Source organism: Euprymna scolopes, chromosome 19 (genome assembly GCF_053919585.1).
Source record: "Euprymna scolopes isolate OS-2025 chromosome 19, ASM5391958v1, whole genome shotgun sequence".
Taxonomy (NCBI): domain Eukaryota; kingdom Metazoa; phylum Mollusca; class Cephalopoda; order Sepiida; family Sepiolidae; genus Euprymna; species Euprymna scolopes.
The window spans coordinates 135,992,522-136,001,198 of NC_136500.1; positions in this window are offsets into that span (position 1 = coordinate 135,992,522).

Here is an 8,677-nt window from a genome sequence, read left to right on the forward strand (position 1 = left end):
GCTTTTACCAACTGTATACCTTCTCTTTAAATGTATTTATTTAATGCATTTTAATTACATATGCGTAAAAATGGTCTCTAACACTTAGTCCCACGCGAGCCGTTTTTATGGTCAGAACTCTACTCGATAACGAATAGCCTATGCAAGAATATAGAAGAGCTAGGAGCACCTTTCTTTCTACTATCGAAGACAGAAGTTTAACCTAAAAATAAAGAACAAAATAAAAAAGTAAAATTACCATACACATGTGCGCACTATAAATAGATATAAAATCCGGGGAAAGGAAGTGAAGCCGTCACACTAACAGGGTTACGCCTCGCTGACAGACGCGACAATTTTGAAGATGGGAAACAATATAAGCTAAGTTAAATTAACAAATCCTAATATTACCAAAATGGCAACTGCTTTTTTTTTTTCTTTTCTTAATTTTGACAAATGTATTTTAATTATATGCGCATATATTGTCTTTAACTCTTTGCTTCCATGCGAGTCGTTTGTTCTATTATTTATTTCTCTTTTTGCTTTTACCAACTGTATACCTTCTCTTTAAATGTATTTATTTAATGCATTTTAATTACATATGCGTAAAAATGGTCTCTAACACTTAGTCCCACGCGAGCCGTTTTTATGGTCAGAACTCTACTCGATAACGAATAGCCTATGCAAGAATATAGAAGAGCTAGGACCACCTTTCTTTCTACTATAGAAGACAGAAGTTTAACCTAAAAATAAAGAACAAAATAAAAAAGTAAAATTACCATACACATGTGCGCACTATAAATAGATATAAAATCCGGGGAAAGGAAGTGAAGCCGTCACACTAACAGGGTTACGCCTCGCTGACAGACGCGACAATTTTGAAGATGGGAAACAATATAAGCTAAGTTAAATTAACAAATCCTAATATTACCAAAATGGCAACTGCTTTTTTTTTTTTTTTTCTTTTCTTAATTTTGACAAATGTATTTTAACTATATGCGCATATATTGTCTTTAACTCTTTGCTTCCATGCGAGTCGTTTGTTCTATTACTTTATTTTTTATTTATTTATTCACTTTGTTTATTTATTTCTCTTTTTGCTTTTACCAACTGTATACCTTCTCTTTAAATGTATTTATTTAATGCATTTTAATTACATATGCGTAAAAATGGTCTCTAACACTTAGTCCCACGCGAGCCGTTTTTATGGTCAGAAGAACTCTACTCGATAACGAATAGCCTATGCAAGAATATAGAAGAGCTAGGAGCACCTTTCTTTCTACTATAGAAGACAGAAGTTTAACCTAAAAATAAAGAACAAAATAAAAAAGTAAAATTACCATACACATGTGCGCACTATAAATAGATATAAAATCCGGGGAAAGGAAGTGAAGCCGTCACACTAACAGGGTTACGCCTCGCTGACAGACGCGACAATTTTGAAGATGGGAAACAATATAAGCTAAGTTAAATTAACAAATCCTAATATTACCAAAATGGCAACTCCTTTTTTTTTTTTCTTTTCTTAATTTTGACAAATGTATTTTAACTATATGCGCATATATTGTCTTTAACTCTTTGCTTCCATGCGATTCGTTTGTTCTATTACTTTATTTATTTATTCACTTTGTTTATTTATTTCTCTTTTTGCTTTTACCAACTGTATACCTTCTCTTTAAATGTATTTATTTAATGCATTTTAATTACATATGCGTAAAAATGGTCTCTAACACTTAGTCCCACGCGAGCCGTTTTTATGGTCAGAAGAACTCTACTCGATAACGAATAGCCTATGCAAGAATATAGAAGAGCTAGGAGCACCTTTCTTTCTACTATCGAAGACAGAAGTTTAACCTAAAAATAAAGAACAAAATAAAAAAGTAAAATTACCATACACATGTGCGCACTATAAATAGATATAAAATCCGGGGAAAGGAAGTGAAGCCGTCACACTAACAGGGTTACGCCTCGCTGACAGACGCGACAATTTTGAAGATGGGAAACAATATAAGCTAAGTTAAATTAACAAATCCTAATATTACCAAAATGGCAACTGCTTTTTTTTTTTTCTTTTCTTAATTTTGACAAATGTATTTTAACTATATGCGCATATATTGTCTTTAACTCTTTGCTTCCATGCGATTCGTTTGTTTTATTACTTTATTTATTTATTCACTTTGTTTATTTATTTCTCTTTTTGCTTTTACCAACTGTATACCTTCTCTTTAAATGTATTTATTTAATGCATTTTAATTACATATGCGTAAAAATGGTCTCTAACACTTAGTCCCACGCGAGCCGTTTTTATGGTCAGAAGAACTCTACTCGATAACGAATAGCCTATGCAAGAATATAGAAAGGCTAGGACCACCTTTCTTTCTACTATAGAAGACAGAAGTTTAACCTAAAAATAAAGAACAAAATAAAAAAGTAAAATTACCATACACATGTGCGCACTATAAATAGATATAAAATCCGGGGAAAGGAAGTGAAGCCGTCACACTAACAGGGTTACGCCTCGCTGACAGACGCGACAATTTTGAAGATGGGAAACAATATAAGCTAAGTTAAATTAACAAATCCTAATATTACCAAAATGGCAACTGCTTTTTTTTTTTTTTCTTTTCTTAATTTTGACAAATGTATTTTAACTATATGCGCATATATTGTCTTTAACTCTTTTCTTCCATGCGAGTCGTTTGTTCTATTACTTTATTTTTTATTTATTTATTCACTTTGTTTATTTATTTCTCTTTTTGCTTTTACCAACTGTATACCTTCTCTTTAAATGTATTTATTTAATGCATTTTAATTACATATGCGTAAAAATGGTCTCTAACACTTAGTCCCACGCGAGCCGTTTTTATGGTCAGAAGAACTCTACTCGATAACGAATAGCCTATGCAAGAATATAGAAGAGCTAGGACAACCTTTCTTTCTACTATAGAAGACAGAAGTTTAACCTAAAAATAAAGAACAAAATAAAAAAGTAAAATTACCATACACATGTGCACACTATAAATAGATATAAAATCCGGGGAAAGGAAGTGAAGCCGTCACACTAACAGGGTTACGCCTCGCTGACAGACGCGACAATTTTGAAGATGGGAAACAATATAAGCTAAGTTAAATTAACAAATCCTAATATTACCAAAATGGCAACTCCTTTTTTTTTTCTTTTCTTAATTTTGACAAATGTATTTTAACTATATGCGCATATATTGTCTTTAACTCTTTGCTTCCATGCGATTCGTTTGTTCTATTACTTTATTTATTTATTCACTTTGTTTATTTATTTCTCTTTTTGCTTTTACCAACTGTATACCTTCTCTTTAAATGTATTTATTTAATGCATTTTAATTACATATGCGTAAAAATGGTCTCTAACACTTAGTCCCACGCGAGCCGTTTTTATGGTCAGAACTCTACTCGATAACGAATAGCCTATGCAAGAATATAGAAGAGCTAGGAGCACCTTTCTTTCTACTATAGAAGACAGAAGTTTAACCTAAAAATAAAGAACAAAATAAAAAAGTAAAATTACCATACACATGTGCGCACTATAAATAGATATAAAATCCGGGGAAAGGAAGTGAAGCCGTCACACTACCAGGGTTACGCCTCGCTGACAGACGCGACAATTTTGAAGATGGGAAACAATATAAGCTAAGCTAAATTAACAAATCCTAATATTACCAAAATGGCAACTGCTTTTTTTTTCTTTTCTTAATTTTGACAAATGTATTTTAACTATATGCGCATATATTGTCTTTAACTCTTTGCTTCCATGCGAGTCGTTTGTTCTATTACTTTATTTTTTATTTATTTATTCACTTTGTTTATTTATTTCTCTTTTTGCTTTTACCAACTGTATACCTTCTCTTTAAATGTATTTATTTAATGCATTTTAATTACATATGCGTAAAAATGGTCTCTAACACTTAGTCCCACGCGAGCCGTTTTTATGGTCAGAACTCTACTCGATAACGAATAGCCTATGCAAGAATATAGAAGAGCTGGGAGCACCTTTCTTTCTACTATAGAAGACAGAAGTTTAACCTAAAAATAAAGAACAAAATAAAAAAGTAAAATTACCATACACATGTGCGCACTATAAATAGATATAAAATCCGGGGAAAGGAAGTAAAGCCGTCACACTACCAGGGTTACGCCTCGCTGACAGACGCGACAATTTTGAAGATGGGAAACAATATAAGCTAAGTTAAATTAACAAATCCTAATATTACCAAAATGGCAACTGCTTTTTTTTTTTTTTTCTTTTCTTAATTTTGACAAATGTATTTTAACTATATGCGCATATATTGTCTTTAACTCTTTGCTTCCATGCGATTCGTTTTTTTTATTACTTTATTTTTTTATTTATTCACTTTGTTTATTTATTTCTCTTTTTGCTTTTACCAACTGTATACCTTCTCTTTAAATGTATTTATTTAATGCATTTTAATTACATATGCGTAAAAATGGTCTCTAACACTTAGTCCCACGCGAGCCGTTTTTATGGTCAGAAGAACTCTACTCGATAACGAATAGCCTATGCAAGAATATAGAAGAGCTAGGACCACCTTTCTTTCTACTATAGAAGACAGAAGTTTAACCTAAAAATAAAGAACAAAATAAAAAAGTAAAATTACCATACACATGTGCGCACTATAAATAGATATAAAATCCGGGGAAAGGAAGTGAAGCCGTCACACTAACAGGGTTACGCCTCGCTGACAGACGCGACAATTTTGAAGATGGGAAACAATATAAGCTAAGTTAAATTAACAAATCCTAATATTACCAAAATGGCAACTGCTTTTTTTTTTCTTTTCTTAATTTTGACAAATGTATTTTAACTATATGCGCATATATTGTCTTTAACTCTTTGCTTCCATGCGATTCGTTTGTTTTATTACTTTATTTATTTATTCACTTTGTTTATTTATTTCTCTTTTTGCTTTTACCAACTGTATACCTTCTCTTTAAATGTATTTATTTAATGCATTTTAATTACATATGCGTAAAAATGGTCTCTAACACTTAGTCCCACGCGAGCCGTTTTTATGGTCAGAAGAACTCTACTCGATAACGAATAGCCTATGCAAGAATATAGAAGAGCTAGGACCACCTTTCTTTCTACTATAGAAGACAGAAGTTTAACCTAAAAATAAAGAACAAAATAAAAAAGTAAAATTACCATACACATGTGCACACTATAAATAGATATAAAATCCGGGGAAAGGAAGTGAAGCCGTCACACTAACAGGGTTACGCCTCGCTGACAGACGCGACAATTTTGAAGATGGGAAACAATATAAGCTAAGTTAAATTAACAAATCCTAATATTACCAAAATGGCAACTCCTTTTTTTTTTCTTTTCTTAATTTTGACAAATGTATTTTAACTATATGCGCATATATTGTCTTTAACTCTTTGCTTCCATGCGATTCGTTTGTTCTATTACTTTATTATTTATTCACTTTGTTTATTTATTTCTCTTTTTGCTTTTACCAACTGTATACCTTCTCTTTAAATGTATTTATTTAATGCATTTTAATTACATATGCGTAAAAATGGTCTCTAACACTTAGTCCCACGCGAGCCGTTTTTTATGGTCAGAACTCTACTCGATAACAAATAGCCTATGCAAGAATATAGAAGAGCTAGGAGCACCTTTCTTTCTACTATAGAAGACAGAAGTTTAACCTAAAAATAAAGAACAAAATAAAAAAGTAAAATTACCATACACATGTGCGCACTATAAATAGATATAAAATCCGGGGAAAGGAAGTGAAGCCGTCACACTAACAGGGTTACGCCTCGCTGACAGACGCGACAATTTTGAAGATGGGAAACAATATAAGCTAAGCTAAATTAACAAATCCTAATATTACCAAAATGGCAACTGCTTTTTTTTTTCTTTTCTTAATTTTGACAAATGTATTTTAACTATATGCGCATATATTGTCTTTAACTCTTTGCTTCCATGCGAGTCGTTTGTTCTATTACTTTATTTTTTATTTATTTATTCACTTTGTTTATTTATTTCTCTTTTTGCTTTTACCAACTGTATACCTTCTCTTTAAATGTATTTATTTAATGCATTTTAATTACATATGCGTAAAAATGGTCTCTAACACTTAGTCCCACGCGAGCCGTTTTTATGGTCAGAACTCTACTCGATAACGAATAGCCTATGCAAGAATATAGAAGAGCTGGGAGCACCTTTCTTTCTACTATAGAAGACAGAAGTTTAACCTAAAAATAAAGAACAAAATAAAAAAAGTAAAATTACCATACACATGTGCGCACTATAAATAGATATAAAATCCGGGGAAAGGAAGTGAAGCCGTCACACTAACAGGGTTACGCCTCGCTGACAGACGCGACAATTTTGAAGATGGGAAACAATATAAGCTAAGTTAAATTAACAAATCCTAATATTACCAAAATGGCAACTGCTTTTTTTTTTTCTTTTCTTAATTTTGACAAATGTATTTTAACTATATGCGCATATATTGTCTTTAACTCTTTGCTTCCATGCGAGTCGTTTGTTCTATTACTTTATTTTTTATTTATTTATTCACTTTGTTTATTTATTTCTCTTTTTGCTTTTACCAACTGTATACCTTCTCTTTAAATGTATTTATTTAATGCATTTTAATTACATATGCGTAAAAATGGTCTCTAACACTTAGTCCCACGCGAGCCGTTTTTATGGTCAGAAGAACTCTACTCGATAACGAATAGCCTATGCAAGAATATAGAAGAGCTAGGAGCACCTTTCTTTCTACTATAGAAGACAGAAGTTTAACCTAAAAATAAAGAACAAAATAAAAAAGTAAAATTACCATACACATGTGCGCACTATAAATAGATATAAAATCCGGGGAAAGGAAGTGAAGCCGTCACACTAACAGGGTTACGCCTCGCTGACAGACGCGACAATTTTGAAGATGGGAAACAATATAAGCTAAGTTAAATTAACAAATCCTAATATTACCAAAATGGCAACTCCTTTTTTTTTTCTTTTCTTAATTTTGACAAATGTATTTTAACTATATGCGCATATATTGTCTTTAACTCTTTGCTTCCATGCGATTCGTTTGTTCTATTACTTTATTATTTATTCACTTTGTTTATTTATTTCTCTTTTTGCTTTTACCAACTGTATACCTTCTCTTTAAATGTATTTATTTAATGCATTTTAATTACATATGCGTAAAAATGGTCTCTAACACTTAGTCCCACGCGAGCCGTTTTTTATGGTCAGAACTCTACTCGATAACGAATAGCCTATGCAAGAATATAGAAGAGCTAGGACCACCTTTCTTTCTACTATAGAAGACAGAAGTTTAACCTAAAAATAAAGAACAAAATAAAAAAGTAAAATTACCATACACATGTGCGCACTATAAATAGATATAAAATCCGGGGAAAGGAAGTGAAGCCGTCACACTAACAGGGTTACGCCTCGCTGACAGACGCGACAATTTTGAAGATGGGAAACAATATAAGCTAAGTTAAATTAACAAATCCTAATATTACCAAAATGGCAACTGCTTTTTTTTTTCTTTTCTTAATTTTGACAAATGTATTTTAACTATATGCGCATATATTGTCTTTAACTATTTGCTTCCATGCGAGTCGTTTGTTCTATTACTTAATTTGTTATTTATTTATTCACTTTGTTTATTTATTTCTCTTTTTGCTTTTACCAACTGTATACCTTCTCTTTAAATGTATTTATTTAATGCATTTTAATTACATATGCGTAAAAATGGTCTCTAACACTTAGTCCCACGCGAGCCGTTTTTATGGTCAGAAGAACTCTACTCGATAACGAATAGCCTATGCAAGAATATAGAAGAGCTAGGAGCACCTTTCTTTCTACTATAGAAGACAGAAGTTTAACCTAAAAATAAAGAACAAAATAAAAAAGTAAAATTACCATACACATGTGCGCACTATAAATAGATATAAAATCCGGGGAAAGGAAGTGAAGCCGTCACACTAACAGGGTTACGCCTCGCTGACAGACGCGACAATTTTGAAGATGGGAAACAATATAAGCTAAGTTAAATTAACAAATCCTAATATTACCAAAATGGCAACTGCTTTTTTTTTTTTCTTTTCTTAATTTTGACAAATGTATTTTAACTATATGCGCATATATTGTCTTTAACTCTTTGCTTCCATGCGAGTCGTTTGTTCTATTACTTTATTTTTTTATTTATTCACTTTGTTTATTTATTTCTCTTTTTGCTTTTACCAACTGTATACCTTCTCTTTAAATGTATTTATTTAATGCATTTTAATTACATATGCGTAAAAATGGTCTCTAACACTTAGTCCCACGCGAGCCGTTTTTTATGGTCAGAACTCTACTCGATAACAAATAGCCTATGCAAGAATATAGAAGAGCTAGGAGCACCTTTCTTTCTACTATAGAAGACAGAAGTTTAACCTAAAAATAAAGAACAAAATAAAAAAGTAAAATTACCATACACATGTGCGCACTATAAATAGATATAAAATTCGGGGAAAGGAAGTGAAGCCGTCACACTAACAGGGTTACGCCTCGCTGACAGACGCGACAATTTTGAAGATGGGAAACAATATAAGCTAAGTTAAATTAACAAATCCTAATATTACCAAAATGGCAACTGCTTTTTTTTTTCTTTTCTTAATTTTG